The sequence below is a fragment of the Topomyia yanbarensis genome, chromosome 1 (genome assembly GCF_030247195.1).
Source record: "Topomyia yanbarensis strain Yona2022 chromosome 1, ASM3024719v1, whole genome shotgun sequence".
Lineage (NCBI taxonomy): Eukaryota > Metazoa > Arthropoda > Insecta > Diptera > Culicidae > Topomyia > Topomyia yanbarensis.
The window spans coordinates 109197065-109222900 of NC_080670.1; the positions used below are offsets into that span (position 1 = coordinate 109197065).

The window sequence follows — 25836 nt, forward strand, 5'->3', positions numbered from 1 at the left end:
AATACATATTTTTCGAGGTTTTTGGGCATTTATTATCAAATGCGCCTATTCAATTCGTCGCATCAAAATGATTGAATGGCTCGTTTCAAATGAAGCAATAAATCGTTCAATAGATTTTTTTCTTTTTCTCATTTTTATTAGTGGAGAGAAGGGAGATTTGGGACAAAATATATCTAAGCAGGCGTTGACTTTGATGCGCGATCGCATCAGCAGTTCATCACCTCACATTGGAAGTCAGACCACCGTCGAGGTAAGTTGTGGAGTAAACTGGTTCCCCGTGTTGGGTGATTTCCTGCAAATATCGAAAGTTCACATGTTTATTTGTTGTACCGTCACCAACAGACCCCTTGGCCCCAATGGTGGTTACTTAAACTAATTACATTTCAGAATACATATTATTTTAGTTTTTATCGAATTCCGGCCTCGATTCTGTCGACGCTGGTAGTAAGGGTTCCAAACAGCAGAGCAATATTCCAGTGTTGAGCGAACCAGCGCGCAATAGAGAGATTTTAAACAGTATAGTCCGGTTCGCTATATGGAAGATCCAATGGATGATGTATGTGGTTTGAACGTTAGTGCCGAATCCATGATGACTCCGAGATCCTTCACGTTAGAGTGTCTTGGAATACTCGAGTCGAAGAGATGGTAGTTAAACTGAATCGGATGGCGTTTCCGCGTGAACGTAACGATTGAGCATTTGGTCTGGTTTAAAACCATTCTGTTTAGATCACACCATGTACTAAATCTCTCCAATTCACTCTGAAGAAACTCGGCATCGGTTTTATCCCGTATTTGTCAAAACATTTTTATGTCGTCGGCAAAAGAAAGGCGGGGTCCTTGTAATTTGACGTTGACGTCATTAAAGTAGAGGAGGAATATCACTGGACCGAGATGGCTTCCTTGTGGGATGCCGGATGTAGCAAAGAATGGTGTAGATAGACAGTCCTTAATGTTAATTTGGAGCTGCCTTCCATCGAGGTAGGAACGAAACCAGCGCAGTAGTTGTCCATGAATACCGAGTTTGTCCAGCTTCGCTATTGCGATATCATGATTGATTTTGTCGAAGGCCGCAGATAAAATAATAGCATCGCTTTGCAATCCGTCAGCGAATCCATCGAGTACATATGTTGTGAACGAGAGCAGGTTGGTCGTTGTCGATCGTTTAGGCATAAAACCGTGTTGGTCGTCTGCAATATAGTGTTGGCAGTGAAAGAAAAGAGGGTCTAAGACAACCAGCTCGAATAGTTTTGATACTGCACTTAAACACGAGATTCCCCGATAATTGTCAATGTTCGATTTGTTTCCCTTTTATGAACTGGAAACATGTGCGCTGCTTTCCAGCAGGAAGGGAATGTTCCAGTATTGAGTGATAGCACAAAGACTCGCCGAAGTGATTCAAGAAGCCCGCTGATGCACTTTTTGACGAAAATCGAGGGAACGCCATCTGGGCCCGGGGAACTAGATGCTTTCAGCTTGGAATTTGTTGCAAGAATGGCAGCATTATCGACAAAAATTTGGTTGATGGTTCGTCCTAGAGAAAGAGTTAGATTTGAAGCGGCTGCGACTTGTTGTGGGGAAAGGCTCTCGTTGGAAAAAACGCTTGAAAATTTGTCGGAGAACAATTGGCAAATTTCCTTAGTGTCGGTGTCTAAAACTCCATTTAATGACATACAAGATGGTAACCCGGATTCTTTTCGCTGCTCGTTCACATATTTCCAAAACGACTTGGACTTGGATTTCAGTTGACGTTCGACGTTTCGCACATCTGCTTTGCTATTTGTATTCGTGGTTGAGTTGAAAGTAGTGGTTTCGTAAATCAAGTGTCTTATGCTTCGAGGATTTTTTAAATGCGGTTCTTTTGGCAGTTTTTAATTGTCTAAGCACTGTTAATTGCCAGGGAGGGTGTTGATTTGTGCTGACTGTTCGTTTTGGCAATTGGGTGTCGGACAGGCCTGGGATGGTGGCAATCTGTACAACGGGACAGTTCCCGGTTCAAGAGGTAATACACTCCTCCGCCGAGGGTGTTTCGATTGCCAAGATCAATGGTGTGTTCTATTGTAGCTGCTACGCTCCACCAAGGTGGCCCATAGAACAGTTCAACCAGATGATCATCAGGCTCTCGTCAAACCTAGTGGGCCGAAAACCGGTAGTTATAGCGGGAGACTTTAACGCATGGGCAGTAGAGTGGGGCAGCCGCTGTACAAATAGCAGGGGCCAAGCGCTAATGGAGACGTTTGCGAAACTCGATACTGTGTTAGCTAATAATGGCTCCGCTAGCGCATCCCGTAGAAACGGGGTGGAGGCATGGATTGACGTAACATTTGCCAGCCCAAGTCTGGTTCCAGGCATGGAATGGAAGGTAGACGAAGGCTACACCCATAGCGATCATTTAGCAATCCGCTTTAGGATCAACTATGGTGTGCAGCATCCGAGGGCGGGAGATCCCTGTCAAGTACGCGGGTGGAAGTCCAATCACTTCGACATCGAAGCTTTCACCGCGGCCCTGGGACTGGAGGCCAACACCGACAGTCTAAGCGGGGATGCGCCGGTAGCCGTCCTACCACGCGCGTGCGACGCCTGTATGCCGAGGAAAACCCTGCCAAGAAACGGCAGATGCCCGGTATACTGGTGGGGTGCCTAGATTGCAGCCCTACGATCAGCCTGCCTCAGAGCTAGACGTAGGATGCAACGAGCCTGCACCGAAGATGCAAGAAAGAACCGCCGTGAAGTGTTTCGAGCTGCGAAATCGGCCCTTAACAAGGTCATTAAGAGAAGCAAGAGAGCGTGTTTCGACAACCTGTGTGAGAGTGCCAACTCGAATCCGTGGGGCGACGCCTACAGAATCGTGATTGCCAACCAAAGGGGGCTCTTCACCCCCAGAACTGTCTCCGGACCGGTTGGAAACGATTATCGAAGTACTCTTCCCGTCTCGAGCCACAAGCCCCTGGCCACCTGCACTACGAGACAGTGCGGGCACGGCCGAAATGGTGGCTCCGGTGACGAATGAAGAACTACTCGCAGTGGCTAATTCCTTAGTAATGAAAAAAGCTCCAGGGCCGGTTGGAGTTCCAAACAGCGCTCTCAAGGCAGCGATCAAAGCGAACCCGAACATGTTCAGGCTAGCTATGCAGAGATGCCTTGACGAGTGCCGTTTCCCCGATAGAAAGAAAAGGCAGAAGTTGGTGTTGTTGCCGAAACCCGGGAAGCCGCCAGCCGACCCATCGGCGTGAAGACCAATCTGTAGGATCGACACAACTGGCAAATTGCTTGAGTGGATCATCCTCAACAGGCTAACCCCGTACGCGGAAGGTACGGATGGTTTGTCAAGCAATCAGTTTGGCTTTCGGAAGGGTAAGTCCACGGTGGACGCTATCAACTCAGTGATAAAGACAGCCGAGATAGCGATCCAACGGAAAAGGCGAGGCATTCGATACTGTGCGTTAGTGACACTTGACGTGAAGAACGCATTCAACATCGCAAGCTGGGATGCCATCGCGCTCTCGTTACACCGGCTTAGCCTACCAGCGGATCTGTACCGGATCCTGGAACGCTACTTCCAGAACCGCGTACTACTATCCGAGACCGATGCGGGTTAGAAAAGGGTTCCGATTACCGCCGGAGTCCCGCAGGGCTCGATCCTAGGCCCGGCGCTGTGGAACCTTATGTATGACGGGGTTCTGAGACTGAAGTTCCCTCCTGGGGTCAAGATCGTCGGCTTTGCCGACGACGTAACCTTGGTGGTCTACGGGGAGTCAATCCCTGAGGTAGAACTAACTGCAGAACACGCGATCAACACGGTGGAGGAATGGATGAGCGCGAGAGGCCTGGAGCTCGCTCAGCATAAGACGGAGGTAGTTATCGTCAACAACCGCAAGTCGGCACAACATGCAGTTTTCCATGTGGGAGAAGTCGTGATTACCTCACAGCGGAGTCTAAAGTCTCTCGGAGTCATTATAGACGACAAGCTGACCTTCGGCAGCCACGTCGACTATACATGCAAGAGAGTGTCGACTGCTGTTGCGGCACTATCGAGGGTGATGTTCAACAGCTCAAAGGTATGCGCCAGTAGACGTAGGTTACTGGCAGGCGTTGCCGTATCTATCCTCAGGTACGGCGGCCCGCCATGGTCAAGAGCACTGAGGGTAACCAGTTACCTACAGAAACTGGAACGCACCTACCGCGTGATGTGCCTCAGAGTGATATCTGCCTACCGCACGGTATCACACGATGAATCCTGTGTGATAGCGAGCATGATGCCAGTTGGGCTGGTAATTCGGGAAGATGAGGAGTGCTTCGAGATACGTGGAAATAGAGGAGCCCGCGAGCGCACCAGGGTGACCTCGGTCGCCAGATGGCAGCGTGAGTGGGATAACTCCTCGAAAGGTAGGTGGACCCACCGGCTGATATACATGCACATGCTGGACTAAAGGTGTCGGAGTGGCGCAGCAGTACGGAGCGTAGTCCCGGGCACTTACAAAGCAGAGGTCCAATGTATTATTCTCGTTGATGATATTATTAATTTGCCGAAGAGTTGCGCTACTGTAGTTGTCCAAGCTCCTACTGGCATTGTTGATAAGCACAGACTTTTCGATATCCAATCGTAGAAATCCATTACTTGCCTGGCACCAGGTCAAGCCTGGTAAGTTGAAGTTGCCCAGTATAACAATATCATCAGACGGGGCAGCGATCGAGGTGACGAAAGAAACGGAGGAAAGATGTACATCGATCAGGCTGTAATCACGAATTTGGTCAGGTGGAAAATACACGACACACAAGAAGAGATTGCGATCGGCAAGTTTCACACTTCACAAGTTTTTCATCGGCAAGTTTCACAAGCACCTGGCGAGACAGAGTGCGGTTGTCGAGCCACGTTTTGGTTAAGACGATGACGTCATAACAGCAGCCCGTGGTCGCGAGCAAATAGCTGTCCGTTGATGAATTTAAGCCACCCACATTCTGGTAGTAAATCTCGATGTTATTGGATGACGGGTCAGATTCTGCAGAGATGCATCGCGCCCCAGAATGTGAAGGTCATCATCGGCGAGAGAAATGGTTGACATCTGGTCACAAGATGTTAGAGCAAAGGCAAATTACTGGAAGCGAAGAATACATCAGCGCTTGAAGGGTTCGGATCAGATGTATACTTGCCATTTGTGGCAGGTTGGAAGACCCTTTCACCCATCCCACACTCTGGACCGGGACGACTGATGATCGCTTGCTGCAATTGCTCGCCTGTGGTGGGGGGGGGGGGATCGAGGGTTTCCATAGTGCCAACTGCTGCGCGTCCCACTATGCGTTGAACCCCGATGGTGCGATGCGAAGAGCAGGAACGGTACAGTAGTAACTTACGACGGGAGTCGGACGATGAACTAGAAGCGTGAATCGGCTCAACCGTTGTATCGTTACAATTTGTATAATACTTGCCGAAAAAGGCGGTTTGGAAGACCCCTTCTCCACCCACACATATAGGACCGGGACGACTGCTAAACGCTGGTTGCAAGGGCTCGACTGTAGCGGGGGGATCGAGGGCTTCCATTGTACCAACTGCGTTACGTCCCAGTATGCGATCAGCATCGACACTCCTTCACAATGGCGGTGTAGCTTGGCATTGCCAATCGTTGCGGAGTCCTCTGTAGGGTTGATGGGCCGGATTGCATTAGCGGAATACATGCGGCTTCTGCGGGCGGAGGAAAATCAGTCGTTGGGCACCAAATGTTCTGGGTACGGATATCCTCAAATTCCCTGAACAACATGACTTGCGACCATGTATCAGGGTTAAGAGCTGTTTCACGGTACTTTGGGTGAACTCCAACTTTGAAGAATATGAAGTTCAGAGTACTGACGTCTATGCCTTTTTTAACAAGCGGAATAACCTTCCTCGTTGCAGTTTAGTCCTTCTTTGGACGTTTTTTCGACAGTCTCCTTGCTAACGCTGGATGAAAGCGGGAAAGATACATCCAGAGCAACGGAGTGGGAGGTGGAACTGTGAGAATGTTGCTATTATCTACTAGCTTTCGACCGCCGACACGAATACTGGGCCATCCTCGCGGTGGTCGAGAGGTACAGGAATTTGGCCGGACTGGAGTGGCTGTTGAAACCTTTCTAGAGAGGTGCGAAATTTGCTGGTTATTTTTTGATAACTCTGCCTTTAGTTCAGCACAGACGTCATCCGTTTTCCCAGAGATAGCAGCGATATAACATCCAAGTGAGGAAACGGTGTCGCGAAAGCGAGCTAACTTCATCAACTTGACACATTTATGGCACATCCAAAATAAATTTGGGTTTTCGGCAAGTTTTTTCAAGAACGGCCTGTTGAGTTGTTTCCTGCACTGCATATACACCACATTCTTGCAAAATCCCATGCATTCGATAAGGTCGTCGTCCGATTTGACGGTTTTCGCGCAGTGATCGCATGCACTTGTCGTAATGCAGATATTCTACCCGCCCTAGATCCGGCTTTTCGTTTTCGTCTCACTGTGCGCCAAGTTGTGATGTGGGAAATACTTTCCTCTACCCGCGTGCAGGTGGCGAAGCGAGCGCGTGAATTTTTGTGGGTAATTACACACAGGTCCGGTGATGTAAACAACCTCGATTTTTTACTGGATTTTTCACGACACAAAAACAAAATTTGCAGATAACACTTTAAAACTTCACAATATCAAGGGCGCAAACAAAATTTAGAATCGACTGATACGATAAACGATGATTAAACGGCACAAATCACGTCAAATATTAAAAAAAATAACTGGAGCGATCAATACAAACTACTAATCGGTTAAAATACACTGAACCAAGGGGTTGGAAAAATAACTGTGGAAAAAATAACGGAAGGGTGGGAAAATAACTGTGCTGTTATTTTTCCCACCCTTCCGATTCCACTATTTGTCGCCAACAGCTACTCAAAAGCCAGAATCCAACCTTCGCCATCCGCCATTTACGTCGACCAATCACTGACCGTAGCAGAACTATCCAATGATAAATCGTTTCTCGTGCGACTCGACCAGCAGGATGGATACGCCGTTGAAATAAAGCAGCCGGAGAAGGAAAACACCGTGCCTAAGCAATCCCACATTCGCCGAATGAACCCATTCTTCGACCCAGAGGGAGTGTCGAGAGTGGGAAGTCATTTAAATCTTGCCCAGTTACTCTACCTGCCAACCATCCGGTCACTCGACTAATCGCTGAATATTTTCGTCGCAAATTGCTGCACGGCGGCGGGCGTCTGCTGCTCACTATGATTCGCGAAGAACTCTGGCCACATCGCGGCTGTAGACTGGTTCAAAAGGTAGTACGAAATTGTCCGGCCATAAGACGCACTTCCCATCCGCATGATGCTCCTTTAAGCACGGCAGAAGAATTTTCTTAAGACACTCCTCCTGGTACAGTTTTTGATTGATGGCCAGACCGCTCGACTTGAACCGCGGCTTTGAAATCCATCTGTCCGATATGGCGATGAACTGCATAACTTTTTTTAAATTTTTGCTTAAGGCAGTACCGGAGCGAAAAAAATCGGATGGCGACCTTGCGCTGGTTAAACTCATTTTTCACAAAAAATGTAGCAACTTTCTTCTCCAGAATGACTCATTGCCTAAGTTAGTATTTTGCGCAATTTTTGAGATCTTTTTCGCATAGATTGGTTCAGTATAAGTCCCGGCGTGTTGTCGCGAAATTTGAACATTAATAGTCAAAATCCAAAATTCTGATTTTGTATGGCAAAACAGGACAGCGCTGTGTTCCGATCGCCCTGGCTAGTAAACGGCTGCTCATATCCACACCAAAATGTCACATTCCCTAATTGAGACATTATGGAATCCGATAGAGTGAATATCACATCGATATATTGTTCCGAATTCAAGATTTGTTGTCGCGAAATTTTGTAGTCAAACGTAAAAATCTCTGCGGACATTGGCAACCATTATTTAAACAGATTTTGTTGCGAGCACCATGCGTGAATTGCGATAAATTGGTCAAAGAAGTAATCAACCAGAGCAAGTCATGGTTTTTATCGCTTATTTTAGTCATAACAATGCACGTGTATTTTTGATTGTATGCAACTAGTAGAAGGTGGGATATGGCATCCATCACTGACTTGAGAAACATTGATAAAATAAAGAAACAGAAAACATATTGGTTTGGCCAATTGTACAGAATTAATTTTGGTGTGCATATTATGTCAGATTTCATGCGTGCTACATTGCAGAGTAACATTGCGCAGTTGTTTGTGTCGCATTGTTATGTAGTTGCTGTGCAAATGGCTAACTTTAGGAGTAATTTCTCGGCATGAATGATAAATAGGAAGTCATTTAGGATTTTATCTGCGTTTACATAGAATAGTTTTATGAGTAAGCAAAATTGTTATTGTACTTTATGTTGTACATATCAGTAAATATTAAATGATAGCTGTCATTGCTAAAGACATTCATTCAAGAACTATTTCAAAAATTCTAAAGTGATTATGATGAATTCATTATGCTAATACTGCACGGTAAAATAAGTAAAAATAAAAGCAGGAACAAAACAAAACTATTTATAATATTATATATCTATTATCACTAGCACATACATTGTATTAGATTTTGGCCACTTCCGTCAAGCATTTTGAAATGACCTGAAGTAGCTAGGGAATAATTAGCTGAAGCAGCTAATGTTGAATATTTTTTTTAGAGATTTCCAAGAAGTAGAAATGGTAACCGACTGCAATTTTTTTGACTAGTTTTAGAAATTTGTTAAATTTATTGATGCAGTGTGTTGATGACGCATTGATTTTTTGATAAGGGAAGTTATGAATCGATCTGACAGACATCAGCCCAATCGGCTCTATCGATTACATACCCGCATGCCCCTACTGACTATTACATTGACTTACGGCAAGAACAACGAGAAAAGCCGGAGGGCTGTGCGTTCATCACGCATTCCAAAGCGGCATGGCAGTAGTAGGTTGGTCGGCCGAAGTACGAATGTTGGTCCTTCGTAATGGTTTTATTTTTTCATTGCAAATCAGACTATTTTTCATCTCTGGTTTCATATAGAAATAAGATGATTGTATCCTATTGCTCATAGCCTTTTATTCACCCTACCTATTTGATGACATTTGTAAGAGCAGTTCGGTTCAACGCGGAACAAATTTTTGAATCAAACACGATTAAATATCTTACATTTTTACGCCAGTTTTATTATGGCGCTTTCGTTTCCACCTGGCGATACATAGACATAGATGCAAAAAAGAGATAGACAGATTACACCCTGGTTTGAGTCAGTGTAAGATCGACTACACCGGTGCAGTGCACTGTCAATAACGAAACTGCCATTAGATTTATGCTATGTATACATTTCACCGAAAATATGCTATAAATCATCATGCCCGCCGTTCGTAACGCTAGTAATTTTAGATAAAGATGCTTGTAGCTGTTATTTTAAAACGACAGTTATATCTCTTACACTTATTGAAAACATTTGTCCTTAGTATAACTTATACTAGTCAAAAAGCCTGGGTTTTTTCCGAACAATGCTCGAATGCATTGCGCATTTCCAGGTTTTGTGTCCCACTTCCTGCATTCCTGCTTGCACACGCGTCCTCCTGGAGACAGTGAGTTCAGGAATGAATGGTGGGAAGCTTCAACACTCCAACGCCTACATCAAACTCAGTCGAGCACGGAACCAGTGGAGCACCATGGCACACTCTACAGTATCTTTGCCTTCACCCTTTCAAGCAGGGCTTTGACGTATTTTTGTCTTGTTTATTTGACACGGCTCAATGCATTAGCATAACTGAGCCGTGAGTCTTTTATGGTTTTTACACTATGTAAAAAATAAAAATTGATTTTCACTAAGGCTATCCATCGAGTCTTGTTCACGCAGCTTGCTGCAGCGAGTTTAGATCCCCTTTCTAGGCGGTGAAACATCTACATTGCCTATCATAACTAGAGTCATTCAGTTCGCTTTCTCTCGCGTTTTCGTTCACGTCCATGTCGTCATCGGTACTACATTCAAGTTGCTCACGGTCAGTTTTTCTTATTTGTTATTTGTGCTTACGGGTCGCTGTTGTAGATCGGTCTTCATCAGCATCTGATTCATTTTTGGTGGTGTTGGTTGTGGGTTTGGAAGCATCTGGTATAATCGTCGTAATTTCACTGTTCGTAACGGTAGTTGGTTTAGTGGTCCTGGACCATATCGTTGAGTTAGTGTATGTTAATGCGCGGTCCACAGTCGTTGGTTTACCAACCGGTTGTGGTTTAGCATACGACGACTGTGTACTGCTGGTCTTGGTCGTAGCATATGGATTTTATTTAGCAGCCTCCAAGCAAAGTTTTCTTGGTGTAGTGGTTGATCACAGAACTGGTACGTAGGAATCAGCCCTGGGTACGTGACCAATGTTCGCTGATTAAATGTAACACCTTGTGTTTTGCCATAAATGGTCAGATATGAGGAGATAGGTTTTGTCGGCCGCATTCTCAACACAAGCACTCCGTTGCGGAGACCTGGGAAGAAGTTCCTGCATGTGTCTTCCGAAATGGTTTCCAATTCACCGTATTTTGGCATGTGTTGTTTGATAACAGCAGCATTAGTACGCGGAGCCAAGTCATGCATTTTAACTTCAATAGTGTCGCGGTCTACGTATGTTGGGATGCTGTATAATATGTCATTACATTCGACAACGTGCTTCAAGTTGTTCTGCGTAGCAAATGATTCTGCTTGTTTTATGTTTTGGAACGTAATCAGTACCTCATGGCGTAGATGATGGAATTGCACAGCATTGACTTCTGCTATGTTGAGCTTTATGTTCACCTTCAACAATTGCTCCACGTCACGGGTCGCTGGTCTTAGGACATTTCAAAAAGTCAACCGCAACATAGTTCGGCTGAACCGGGCTATAAACTGGCTTGGTATTGTCACTCATTGTTTGTTAACGTTTCACACAATAGGTAGTAGATATCGAATTTTGTTTTTGCAACTAGACAATGCAGTTGACGGGTAAAATTTGATTGCCTGTCCTGCTATAGAGGAATTCCACGAAGATCCGTCCGATTTTTCGCTCGAACAGTCAACGAATGCGGACGCCTCTTCAAGCGCTCCGCAAGTAATTTATTAATTAGTATTTTTTACCTACGTAAACAAACATCGCGCGCGTGCCTCGTAAGTCACAGTGCTATTGAACTTCAAGTAATAGTAAAATAATGCAGTGCGGTGTAAAAACTTGCAACATAAACGACGACCGTTTCCTCTGGTAGTGAGAATTTTGCAGCAGATCGTACCATGCTGCCTGTGTAGGTGTTCAGCGTAATCAGGAAAATTTTATCCGGGCATTTATGGTGCCTGTGTGTGCGGACTGCCAGCACATTATTAGGACAGAGGTCGACACACGCAAAATGATCTATCTACAAGATCAGCTGCTAAAAATGATGAAGTCGCATACGGACACACAACATCGAACCACAGCTGACCTAAAGAGCCACAGTCTTGAATTGTTCGGTAGCATCGAACAATTACTTAACGACGTAAAGCAGTCAATGCAAGTCGTCCATAAAAAGAACGTAAACATATGCAGTAAACTAGGTCAGCATTTTCATTCTTGTGACAATTTGTTGCAAAATTCGATCGACACCATCAGCAAATCGGCCAAAACAATATCGGACAATATGAATCATAAAATTGACGAACGGCTATCACACCTCGAGAACGAACTGCTTTCCACTAAATGTTCTGAGCCGTGCCCTCTCGTCAATTCCGACCTATTGGAGGAATTGAAGGAAGAAGTGAAAGCTATTTCCATTGCAATCTCCAACATGACAATACCAGAAAATGGCATGAATCAATCAAAATCCCTGGCTGAAGAATTAGCGGAAAAATCACACGCTACAGTAATCCAACAGAAAATAGATCATACGTCTCCAGGCTGGCGATTTTTGGGCGATAAATGGCAATGGAAGCAGGATTGGACAAAATATGATGCCAAACAACGCATTCGACGACTTCAGGAGAAAGCTGCTGATAAGGTAAGGCGCAACCGAAAATGTCGTAAGCAGTCAAGTCAACGTGGCAACGATCGCGCTAACAATCATCATCATAACGACAGTGGTAAGACGTCAGAAAAATTACTACTTGCCACGGCGAAAAAACAATTTTCCGTTCCTCCCACCAGGCATGCCAAAGGTACTGGTAAGCTACATTTTTTTTCGGTATATTTACATTTGCACAAGCCGTACAGCCCGCTACAGCGACGCATCACTACAGCTCATGCCAGAACGGTAGCCATACCGAGTACATTTTACCGTAGAGCAGTAGAATACATTTTTGTTTTGCTGCTGTACTCCGACTGCTCGGTGAGAGTGTGGCGTAGTAAAGTTTGTTCTCTCGCTTTGTACATTTTTCTCTGCATAGTCAAAGGGAGAGGCCCACAAACGAAAGCGATTATGCCGGTCGTGGCGTAAACGAACCGCTTTTATTGTAGTCGTTTTTGATTGAAAATATTGAATAGATTAAAAATATTAAAAAGTGTAAAATAAGGAAAGAGAAGCTGTACCGCCCGCGTCTGGTGGCTGTACTGGGGGCAGTATTTCTTTGTCATGTTACTGCTTTGCTTACAGACTGCCGTACAGCGCTGGGCGTCCTGCAATAGCGAACGACAATAGCGTCAAAAGAGAAATGAGAATGTAGGCAGAAAAAATACAGCCGCAGAAAAGGTAGGCATTTTGCATCCTTGCCTCCCACAACCACCGAACATCCGATTGCAGGTCTTGCAATACCAGCAGTAAAAACAAATTTCATAAACTTTAAAAAAGGCGACACCATCAACCCGTACCGTTCAGCTAACGAAAACATTCAACCCAAACAAATGAAAGTGACACCTACCAGCGGTGAAAATAGTTTAAACACATTGGCAACCACATCTCAACATTCGAACACAGACAGCCAATTTGAACTGGACCCTTTGCGCCCTCCAATCGTACGCCTCACGTCACAAGCAACGAATGGCGACGGTCGCTTTTTAAAGGCCAGACTTCGCGAACCAAAAATAATGAACATTGTACGCCTATACCTGGCATATATGAAGGACCAACACCCATCTATTTGCGTGGAAGGAATGACGCCGACCAGCATCAAAATGACGCTCGCATCCGAAGGACTACTGACCATCTCCTGCGCATTTTCATCGAAGTCTATCAGGAATATGGGCTAAATCCATACGAAGCAGCAGCAGACCTTGACTCTTATGGAAATTTTTTTATCAAGCGAAAGAACCAGGCGCCTTCAACAACTCCGCGAAGCTACGCATGAATTTGGAACGTCGAATTTTCGGAAGTAACGACGCCCTCTATAGAGGAAGAAAATATAACTGTAAGTAATTTAAATATTCCAAAAACTTCTTCGCATCCACAACAGAATTCGAATGAAATTTTGGTCTATTGCCAAAATTTTAATCGAATGAAAAGCCCAGCCAAAATGAAAGAAATCCAACAAAAACTAATTTCATCTTCTTTTAATATAATTCTTGGAACAGAAAGTAGCTGGGATGAAAGCGTAAGAAGCGAAGAAATTTTTGGAAATCAATTTAATGTATTTCGGCATGACCGTAATTTGTCTCTTTGTAATAAAAACTCTGGAGAGTCATTATAGCCATAAACGCAGACTTTCCTTCAGAAGAAATAGAAACCATTAAACATATAGAATTTGAACATATATGGGCAAAAGCAGTAATATCAGGAGAAGTGCACATATTCTCCTCTGTGTACTTTCCACCTGAAAATGCTCACAAAAAATCATTTGAACTATGTTTTCAAACTGTTGAATCTATCATGTCAAACATGGAACCTGAAGTAAAACTGCATATTTATGGCGACTTTAATCAACGTAACACCAACTTCATCGTAGACATTGAAAACGAATCTATCTTACTCCCTGTCGTAGGCGAAAATGAAACACTTCAATACATCTTTGACAAAATATCTGAATTTTGGCCTGCACCAAATCAACCATGTAAAAAATAGACAAAATTCATATTTAGACCTCTTATTCACGAACTACACTGAAGACTTCTGTGTTAATGCATCTTTAACTCCATTATGGGAAAATGAAGTATTTCACACAGCAATCGAATATTCAATTTTTATTCATCAAAACTCTTCCCCGAACGACTTGGAGTATGAGGAAGTGCCGGAATACCATAAAACTGACTTCGAAGAAGTCAAACGTAGACTATGTAGAATAAATTGGCAAACTGTATTGAGTATAGAAGGAAATGTCAACGAAGCAGTGGCTAAATTCTATTTAATTGTAACGAATTTAATCTCTGGAACAGTACCGGTAAAAAGAAGAAGAAGAACTCATGGCGGCCAGCAGCCTGTATGGTTCAACCAACATCTGAAAAATTTAAAAAAATATAAAGCAAAAGGAACATAAAATTTACAAGAAAGAACATAGCATTACCAATCGGCAAAACTATCTGGATATTTGCAACCATCTCGACATAGCCATTAACTCATAACAGTTTTAGCCTTCGCCTTGAAAGGTTGTGTTTGCTGATTGGTTGTAGCAACCAAGGCTGTGCAAGCCGTGAATAGGCTAGAAGTTTGTGTACCGTGTCAGTATTTGATGCCGTGTTGGTGCGGAGACAGGCAGGATTGTTGGCTGCGAGAGCGGTCGTTTGGTGGTGGTACCACGCGATAAGCGAGTGTTGGTGCGAAGGCAACGAAGTCTCAGGTAAGCGGCGCCCCACCTTGGTGGTAGTAGTGGTTGCGCTGCATACAACCGGCGCTTGCGACGGAGTGAGACAGAGCTGCATCTGGTTGGTGAAGCGGCTCGCTTCATCATCATTCATTCATCCGTATTAGTGCAGATACGGGATTTTGAGTATTTGTGTACCTAGCCACGCTGCATAGTAGAGGAATACCTCTGGACCCACAGGTAAGCGGCGGCCCCATCTTGGTGGTGGTAGTGGTTACGCTGCATACAGTCGGCGCTAAGTGAGACAGAGCTGCATATTGTTGGTGAAGCGTCTCGCTTCATCATCACTTATTCATCTGTGCTAGTGCAGAAACGGGCTTTTGTGTATTTGTGTACCTAGCCACGCTGCATAGTAAGGAAATACCCCTGGACCCACAGGTAAACAGCGGCTCCATCTTGGTAGTGGTGGCTGCGCTGTGTTCAACCCGAGCGTGACAGAGGGAGACAGCGTGAATCTGCAACTCTTCGAAGGACAGGTAGATTTTAATATAATTTTGCTAGTGTTAGTATTTAATTTACTTACTGTGTATGGTAGGCGAGATGGAGGATAGTGAGATGGAATCCTCCATTTCACAAGAGCAAAATTCTTCTGATCCCCCTCCCTCAACTCCCCTTAGAATAAAATTATACCCCCAAGGGTCTTCTGGACCTTGGCAGGTTTTCTTCAGGCGGAAAGGAAAGCCATTAAACCTTGTGCAAATTGCACGGGATCTGACTTCACGATTTTCTGCTGTAACAGAGATCGTGAAAGTAAATAAAGATAAACTTCGAGTTAGCATTGATAACATTAGACTAGCTAACGAGATAGTAGCCTGCAAACTCTTCACGCGTGAATATAAAGTTTATATTCTTTCGCGCGATATAGAATGCGATGGAGTCATCTCCGAACCCAGCCTAACTGCCGAGGATATACTTAAGCATGGTGTTGGTTGTTTCAAGAACACCCTGCTTAATAAAATAAAAATACTCGATGTTAAGCAATTGTACTCAGTATCAATTGAAGAAGAGAAAAAAGTTTACCGACCATCCTATTCATTTCGTGTAACTTTCGCTAGGTCTGCTTTGCCTAGCCATGTTCTCATTAATAAAATTCGTCTCCCCGTTCGCCTTTTCATCCCTCGTGTGATGAATTGCCTCAATTGTAAACAGCTTGGCCACACAGCCACTTACTGTTCCAATAAGGTACGGTGTGGCAAATGTGGGGGGCCTCATCAAGAGGATACATGCAATAAAAACTTAGAAAAATGTTTACATTGCGGAGAAACTTCACACGAGCTCCTTGCATGTCCCATATATAAATTGCGGGAGGAGAAAATTAAACGATCCTTGAAGGAGAGATCTAAGCGCTCTTATGCAGACATACTGAAAAATGCTACTCTTGAACCCACGGTCCCAGAAAACAGATACGCTATTCTATTGCCGAAAGAGTCTGACTCTGACGAAGCGTCCGAAGGTACATCATTTGTTTTACCTAGAGGATCCAGGAAAAGAAAACAATCCTCTTTTCCCAAACTGCCAAGCAAGGGCCTTAAAATTTCTCCTCCAACAAATAAATTGCGGCCAAAGCTAAAGAATTCCGATGCAATACCGAAGCCAGTCCCTCCCGGTTTTGGTAATGTACAATTCAAACAGAACACCATTACTGGAAATAATAAAACTTCAACTTCCTCCGAGCCTCAACCGGGGATAGGTTTATTGAAATTTTCTGAAATTGTTGATTGGATTTTCAAAGCATTCAATATTTCTGAACCACTAAAAAGTATTCTTTCAGCGTTTCTCCCAACAATTAGAACATTTTTAGAGCAGCTGATTGCTCAATGGCCCATCCTTGCAGCGATTGTATCTTTCAATGGGTAATTCACCTCCTCCAATGAAAGATTCCATCACTGTTTTACAGTGGAATTGCAGAAGTATCATACCTAAAATTGACTCCTTAAAAATTTTGCTGCATAATTTGAAATGCGATGCTTTTGCTTTATGTGAAACATGGCTTACCTCAAACATTAATTTCAACTTGAATGATTTCAACATTATTCGCCTAGACCGAGACACCCCATATGGAGGAGCGCTTCTAGGAATTAAAAAGTGCTATTCTTTCTATAGAATTAACATCCCCTTGTTTGCGGGCATTGAGGCTGTTGCTGTCCAAACGAATATTAAAGGCAAAGACATGTCTATCGCTTCTATATATATATATACCTCCCAAAGCTCAAATTGGACAATGTCAGATTTTTGAGGTAGTGGAATCCATGGCTGCTCCGCGGCTGATACTGGGAGACTTCAACTCGCACGGAGTATTGTGGGGTTCCCTCTTCAATGATAATCGATCCTCTTTGATATACAATGTTTGTGACGAGCTCAATATGACAGTTTTAAATACAGGCGAAGCAACACGCATTCCCAGACCACCCGCACGACCAAGTGCATTAGATCTATCTCTATGCTCGACATCACTTCGGTTAGATTGCACGTGGAAGGTTGTACCTGATCCTCACGGTAGCGATCATTTGCCAGTCGTTATTTCAATTAACAGTGAATTAGGCCTCACGAATTCAATCAATGTCCCTTATGACTTGACACGAAATATTGATTGGAAAAAATACCAATCTTTAATTTCCACTTCTCTTGTTTCGACGGAAGAGCTACCACCTACCGAAGAATATGAATTTCTAGCGGGTTTGATTATTGAAGCAGCAGAACAAACCCAAACGAAATGCAATCCTGGCATGATAATGAACAGCCGGCCTCCTAATCCCTGGTGGGACAAAGAGTACTCGGATGCATACGAAGCTAAACAAGTTGCTTACAAAGAAATTATGAAACGGAAAGGGTGTACACGTGCAAACTTTGAAAATTATTCGATTTCACAAAACAAATTTGACAGTATCCGTCGTGCCAAAAAGTCTAGTTATTGGAGACGTTTCGTTGATGGCTTGTCAAGAGAAACATCAATGAGTACTCTTTGGAACACAGCCAGAAGAAAGAGGAATCGAAACGTAACTAATGAAAGCGAAGATTTTTCGAATCGCTGGATATTTAATTTTGCCAAGAAAGTTTGTCCAGATTCTGCTCCTGCGCAGAAAATCATTCGCGATGCTCCCACAAGTAACGATTCCATAGATTCGCCTTTGACAATGATGGAATTTTCAATTGCACTCCTCTCATGCAACAATAATGCTCCGGGTCCAGACAGAATTAAATTCAACTTGGTGAAGAATCTGCCTGACCTAGCAAAAAGACGCTTGTTGAATTTATTCAATAAGCTTCTTGAGCAGAACATAGTCCCGCACGACTGGAGACAAGTGAGAGTTATCGCCATTCCAAAACCGGGAAAACCAGCCTCCGACCATAACTCGTATCGACCGATTGCAATGCTATCCTGCATCAGTAAATTGTTGGAAAAAATTATCCTACGACGTCTCGACAATTGGGTTGAGGCGAACGGCTTGCTATCAGATACCCAGTTTGGTTTTCGGAGGGGAAAGGGAACGAATGATTGTCTGGCGCTACTTTCGTCAGAAATCCAACTAGCTTACGCAAAAAAAGAACAAATGGCGTCTGTGTTCTTAGACATAAAAGGAGCATTCGACTCTGTTTCCATTGATGTTCTCTCAGAGAAACTACAGCAATGTGGTCTTTCACCAATATTAAATAATTATTTATACAACTTATTGTCAGAAAAGCACATGCATTTTTCATATGGCGATTTGGCAACATTCAGAATAAGTTACATGGGCCTCCCACAAGGTTCTTGTTTAAGCCCCCTTCTCTACAATTTTTACGTGAATAACATTGATAATTGTATTGTCAGCCCATGCACTCTAAGGCAACTTGCAGATGATGGCGTGGTTTCTGTTACAGGATCAAAAGCCATAAATTTACAACAACCACTGCAAGATAGTTGGGATAATTTATCAAGTTGGGCTTTGATCAAGTTGGGCTAGGCATCAATTTCTCTACGGCGAAAACAGAGTTGGTTGTTTTTTCAAGGAAGCGTGATCCAGCTCAGCATCAGCTTCAGTTGGTTGGTAGAACGATAGCCCAAGTCATGACCTTTAAATATCTCGGAATTTGGTTCGATTCTAAAGGTACATGGGGAGGCCACATTAGGTATCTGATAAAGAAATGCCAACAAAGGATAAATTTTCTCCGAACAATAACCGTATCTTGGTGGGGTGCTCATCCAAGTGACGTAATAAGATTGTATCAAACAACGATACTTTCAGTAATGGAATATGGGTGCTTCTGTTTCCGTTCAGCTGCAAACACTCACATTATTAAATTGGAACGAATACAGTATCGTTGTTTACGAATCGCGTTAGGTTCCATGCAATCGACACATACGATGAGTCTTGAAGTTCTAGCGGGAGTTCTTCCCTTAAAAGATCGATTCTGGGATCTCTCCTCTCGTTTACTTATACGATGTGAGGTTATGAATCCACTTGTAATTGAAAATTTCGAAAGACTTGTCGAGCTTCAATCCCAAACCAGATTCATGACAGTGTACTTCAATCACATGTCACAAGAAATAACGCCTTCTAGTTATGTTCTGACATGTGTTAATATACTAGATACTCCCGATTCCACTTTATTTTTCGACACGTCCATGCAAGAGAAAATTCGTGGAATCCCGGATCACCAGCGCTCTCTGGAGATCCCTAAAATATTCATAAGTAAATACCAACACTTTGACAGCCATAAAATGTTCTACACTGATGGGTCACGAATCAATGAGGCCACTGGCTTCGGTATTTTCAACAATAACACCTCGATCTCTTTCAAGCTTGCAGAACCTGCCTCCGTTTATACAGCCGAACTAGCAGCAGTTCACTATAGTCTGGAAATCATTGATACTTAACTTCCGAGCCATTATTTCATCCACACAGATAGCCTCAGCACAATTAAGGCACTACGCTCATTAAAGCTTGATAATCACGCTCCGTTCTTTTTGAAGAAGATACGAGAATACTTAACTAAATTAACAAATAAATCTTATCAAATTACCTTAGTGTGGATTCCCGCTCATTGCTCCATACCGGGTAATGAGAGAGCGGATAATTTAGCCAAAATAGGGGCGCTGGACGGTGACATCTATGAAAGACCTATTGCCTTCAATGAATTTTATAGCGCTTCTCGTCAGAGGACGCTTACTAGTTGGCAAACATCATGGGACAATGGAGATCTGGGACGGTGGTTGCACTCAATTATCCCTAAAGTATCAACGAAGGCATGGTTCAAAGGCTTGGATGTAAGTCGAAACTTCATTCGTGTGATGTCTAGACTCATGTCCAACCATTATACGTTGAATGCGCATCTCCGCCGTATTGGGATCGCAGAAGATAATCAATGTGCTTGCGGAGAGGGTTACGAAGACATTGAACATGTTGTTTGGTCTTGCACTGAATATCGTGAAGCCAGATCCCAATTAATAGACTCCTTACGAGCCAGAAGAAAACCACCCTATGTCCCTGTTCGTGATATCCTCGCTTTACGAGATCTTACATATATGGGCCAAATTTATCATTTCCTGAAAACAATAAATATTCAAATATAATTATCCCCACAACGTTTCTGGTTTTTTCCCTTGCTACCCACAAACAATTTAGATTTCTTCGCAGTTAGTTAAGTTAGATAAAACGATATAAATAAAGAAAAAAAATAAACAAAGATTACAGAAAAACTATCAATAGGTTTACAATGAAATTCAAGAAAATAGAGTATAATTAAAAACATTCAAAATGATGATTATCCTCAGTGTTAGCATTAGAAAGTGATTTTTTTATAACGTGATAGTCTTAAGAACCTTTGTAACATGTTATGTAAAAAAAACCCCGGCGTAAAAAAGCTTTTGCAAATGCCGTGTCAAATAAACGTTTTATGAAAAAAAATAGCCATTAACACTGCACATGAAGAATATAATCGTAAAATCGAGACTGAAATCAAGACCTATCCAAAGAATTTCTTCAATTACGTGAAAACGAAATTGAAAAGTAGCAACTTTCCATCCCAAATGCATTTTGACGGACATGTAGGAAATAACAATACTGAAATTTGCAATTTATTTGGAAAATTATTTCAAGAAGTCTATACTTCATATTCCGAAACAGACCGCGACCGCGACTACTTTTCATTTATATTTCAAATGAAATTGCCGTCCACGAACTATCTGAACACGAAATTACCCCTGCACTAAAAAACTTAGACGCATCAAAAGGACCTGGACCGGACGGAATAGCACCAATATTTTTAAAAAAATTAGCAGAAGAATTCACTCTACCACTACTACATATTTTCAACATGTCACTGAAAAATGGAACATTCCCAGAAATATGGAAATCATCCTTTTTAGTGCCAATTTTTAAATCAGGCGCTAAATCGGACATCCGAAACCATCGTGGGATTGCCATTATATCATGCATTCCAAAATTATTCGAAAAACTAGTAAATGACAAAATATTTCAGCAAATCAAAAATCAAATAACAAGCAAGCAGCATGGCTTTTAAAAACGCCGCTTAACAACATCAAACCTTTTAGAATTTGTAACATTTACTGTAAATGCAATGGACAATGGCAACCATGTGGAAACACTCTACACAGACTTTAGTAAAGCATTCGACCGTATTGACATACCTTTATTACTCTTCAAACTGCAAAAATATGGCATAGAAAATAAACTATTGAAACCCAATTATTTTGTTTTATTACGACCTTTTCAGAAGTTATTCGCGTTTCTCCATCCACAGCAATTTGTTTTTCGTAAGGCCCATAACAATTCTTGTAACTTTCCCATTGACACCAAGGCGATATTGTAAACCATTTGAATGCTACATGAAAACAATACCCCTTTGTGAAATTTTTCATTTCAGTTCATGTGGGAATTTGCACACTTCAACCCGGAATCGGAACCGGAAATCCAATCAATAAAAAATTCAATAGCAGCCGATGGGAATATTGTACCTTTCCTTTGAGACTAAGTTTGTGCAAATCGGTCCAACCATCTCTAAGAAACAGAGGTGACATTTTCTTCCACATTTCGACCAACTGAGTCGAATGGCATATGACACCTCCGGGCCGGGGTTAGATTGACGAATTTTAGACTGAATGAGAAAGACAAAAACATTTTAGCAAACTTCGCTTCCTATTAAATAAAGACCCTTATTACGGTAAATCTCTTCAAAAGCGAGCTCAATATGGAAGGAAATCTGAGGATTATGATTGATTTCAGATTTCTGGAATTTTTTATTGGAATGTTTTCAGGTAGGTATTTGATATTGATATTGTTAGACAACTGTGAAATCAGGACCAATAGATCAGTTACATATCAGGATCCCATTCAGACAATTTTTCAAAAGTCCTCATGATGTTTACTACAACAGGTTATCAATGTACCGATCAGATAATTCTTATTGTAATATTGCATTAAATCAGTCAGCATCATTAAATTTTTAACTTCAATCCAATAATCTTTTTTGAGTGGGAGAGAGTTTGTATGGTGTTAAACCCCAAAGCCTTCTCTTGGCTACGCCGTTGCTTGGAGTTATTTATTTCGCTTTTTATTTTCCGATATGTTTCAGATCGATCCGATGGTTCTAAGTTAGAAAAATTGAAGTCAGAAGGTTCGCGCAAATGAACATTTTTGCACTGATAATTTATCAAGCTCCTTCCAGACAACTTGGAATTGTTCGGTGATTATTTCTAGCGGTGGTAGATAGAAGAATGAAATACAAAATTCGTTTTATCGAAATAATGTTTGGTTTATTTAAATGGATTATTACTATATTGAACAATAAATAGTCGACAAAGAGTAATCCACAAACAACAAGCCATAACTGTTAAAGTATTCAAAATAGGTATTTCATGTCTTTAGTAAAGTTATTCGCAAAAGTAAGAGCTACAAATTTGCTGAATTACGAAAATATCTCACTCGTAGGGGATTAATCAGCAAAAGCACAATAATAAAGAAAGAACATATTACCTCCATTAAATTCTCCGAAGATATTATAAACCTAAAATTAACCGTTTTGGCGTTAATAATAAATAACATGTTTTTGGTCATATTTCTGGCAATGGGGAATGATAAATTTTTTTTGTCCGCATTTAATGTTAAATATCTCTTTTGATAATAGTCCGATTTCAACAATCTATAGCTTGTTCGAAAGGTATTCGTTAAAGATGTCTAAAAATATATAAAGTGTTATTCTATGTTGTCAATTTTGGCAGATAATTTCAAAAAACTACAAAAAACTCCATTTTTACACATTCAAACATGCATATCTTGAAAACTAAACACCAGAATCAAAAACAAATTAATATCGTTCTGTCTGGCTGATAGGTCTTCCATTTAAATCTGGTTCGGATAAGATCGGTTTAGTCATTGCTGAGAAACACGAATGAGAGTTTGTCCGTTACATACACACACAGACACACACACGCACAGACATTGTCCCAAATCGCCGAGCTGAGTCGGTTGGTATATAAGACTCGGCCCTCCGGGCCTCGAAAAAAATCTTGAAAGTTTGAGCGAATCTATACATTTCTTTTCTAAGAAATGTAAAACCAAGATATGTACCGCTATTAATTCACATTTTCTTTTCTTGGTTCAACTACTAATGTACACTGGGCAAATAGCTTCCCCTGACAATGGTGAGGTGGGGTGAGATGGATGCTGAATCGTGATCTTCTTCCGGGCCAAAGACTTCCGCCTTGCTTCAGCCAGTGAAGACTCTTATCGGGTGATCTTCGTGGGTCTGCCCTTCTAACTACCTCCTCTTTATTAAGGTTCGTCTACCTTTTCACCTTTTTGTGCCGCGGGTCATGAACTGTACTGTTTGCAAACAATTGGGACACACAGCCTTCCCTTTTAACAAAAAGGCTTGTTGTGGGAAATGCAATGGGAATCATGTGGATGATTCCTGTAGAAGAAAAGTGTCTCTAATGTGGGGGAAATTCACTTGATCTCCCGAAATGTTCCACGTACAAACGGCGCGAGGTGAATCCCTTCAGGGACGCTCTAAGTGATCTTTTGAAACTATGCTTAAGATAGCTACGCCACCGGTCTCTACAAACATCTATACTATCAGGAATCAGGAATCAATAGCGACTGGCTCAAATGTTACGTTCCCCATGCTGATCGGAGATTTGTGCCTTGCCAAGAATCGTCTGTTCATCATTTTCCTGATGGGAAGGATTGGGGAATTGGTAAGGTTAGGGGTAAGGAAAATAATGACACAAAGCAATAAAAATAGAGCATTCTGCACCCCCGGACCCGATCAGAAACGCATAACAGAAATATTTCAAAACTATATCTCTCATTGATACTTGTTATAAATTTCTGTTATTTTAACTACTAACGAGACCTAATTTATAACACAATAGGTTATAAAAATTGTGTTCTGTTATAATCCTGTTATTTCATTCTGATCGGGGAGGAATGCTGAACGATCTGCAGGTGCTACAATAGCAAAAATGAAACTTCCAACCCCCGGAGGGTTAACAGAACGATAACATCCCCGATGAGATATTGTCATTCAAATTCGGCTAAAACTATAGCTCTTTACCACACTGGTTTAGGAACAATAGCATATCCCTCAGTTTCAGCTCTCTGTACATAGGTTCATCAATGTATGTAGAACCAAAAATCCGGATACGTAATTGCATTACTACAGGGCAGTTGCATATCAAATGATATGATGTACCGTAATTGGATTCACAAAGATCACATGAATAATACTCAGCGCCCTGAATAGTAGCCATGTGATAATTGAGTTTGCAATGTCCAGTCAGTTCCCTGACTAGAATACTGCAGTTGTACTTGGAAAAATGCAACAAATTCTTTGACATTTTCGGACTCACATCCGGCAAAAAAAGTCTTTGTTTGAACGCAAGTTTGCAAGCTACGCCAATGATTGGCATGTTCGGATGCAGCCCAAGAACGAACCCGGAATGACCGGGTACTCATAGAAGGTAGATAGCACTTGAAAGGCTAAGTTCTACGATTTGAGTTCGACATGCAATTACTAATTTTGATCTCGAATCTACCGATCTGAGTGCTTTCAGGGGAGCCTGACTGTCAGAGCAAAAATAGATTCTTTTATCGCAAATTCCCCGTTGAAGTGCTGATTATACGCCAAGATTTCTGCTTGGAATATGGTACAATCGCTAAGATTTCTGCTTGGAATATGGTACAGTATCTACCAAGTGAATGAGAGTGGTTTAATCTCCTTTCATGACAATAGACACCAGCACCGGCTAAGCCCTCCAACAAAGAACCGTCAGTATAACAAACTACGTATTCTTCAAGTTGTCGCTCCATACAGCCAGACAGCCATTCCTCGCGAAGAGGAATTCTCATATTGAAAGTTTCAAAATGAAAACTACATGTGAGTGTAAGGTCACTGGGAGCAAGTGTTTATGCATCCCATTTAACCATTTGAGGACACAATCTTGTGTGGCTAGTTGCACGATCTATTGAGTTACTGTTCCGGAGCACAGTAACCTTGGAACGGTATACTCCTCTCATGTTGTAGAAACACATGTAGTGGTTTTATGTTCAAGAGTGCCTCTAGAGCAGCAGTAGGTTTGGCAAGAACGCACCAGTCATTGCCATAAAGACCATCCTCTGAAGATGGTTTAATATTGAATGTACTTGGAGTCCCTAAGATTTGCCGAAACCCCGTCTACATTGGCCGAAGGCCATGCAAGCTTTCTTGATCCTGAAATCGATATGAGCTGTCCAATTAGGTTTTAATGCAAGAATTACCCCAACGTACTTCACTTGAACTGCAGTAATAACTTCATAGTCAAAGAATTGCAATGGACGAGCTCCGGTTGTAATCATTCGTTGCGTGAAAAGCACCATTGATGTTTTATTTGGATTAACTTATAGTCCAACATTAAGACACCATTGCTCAAAAACACATAAGGCTTATTGCATCAAATCAAAAAGTGTATTAAAGCAAATACCGGTGATCGTTAAAGGAGACCGAGGAAGGTTGAAACATTTTTTTGTTTTTGCTAGATAATTCGACAAAAACTGTCATTCGATGATTGCTTATTTTTAAATTTCTTACTTCTGTTTATGCTTAATCAAATTACATCAAAATAACTGGCAAAAA

At 42.2% G+C, this 25836-nt stretch overlaps 1 protein-coding gene across 1 annotated transcript in view; it reads left to right on the forward strand.

Moving 5' to 3' along the window:
• The window catches only part of LOC131694260 (syntaxin-binding protein 5), a 2823745-nt gene that overhangs the window by 289088 nt on the left and 2508821 nt on the right, over nt 1-25836 (forward strand). The window lies entirely within an intron of this gene.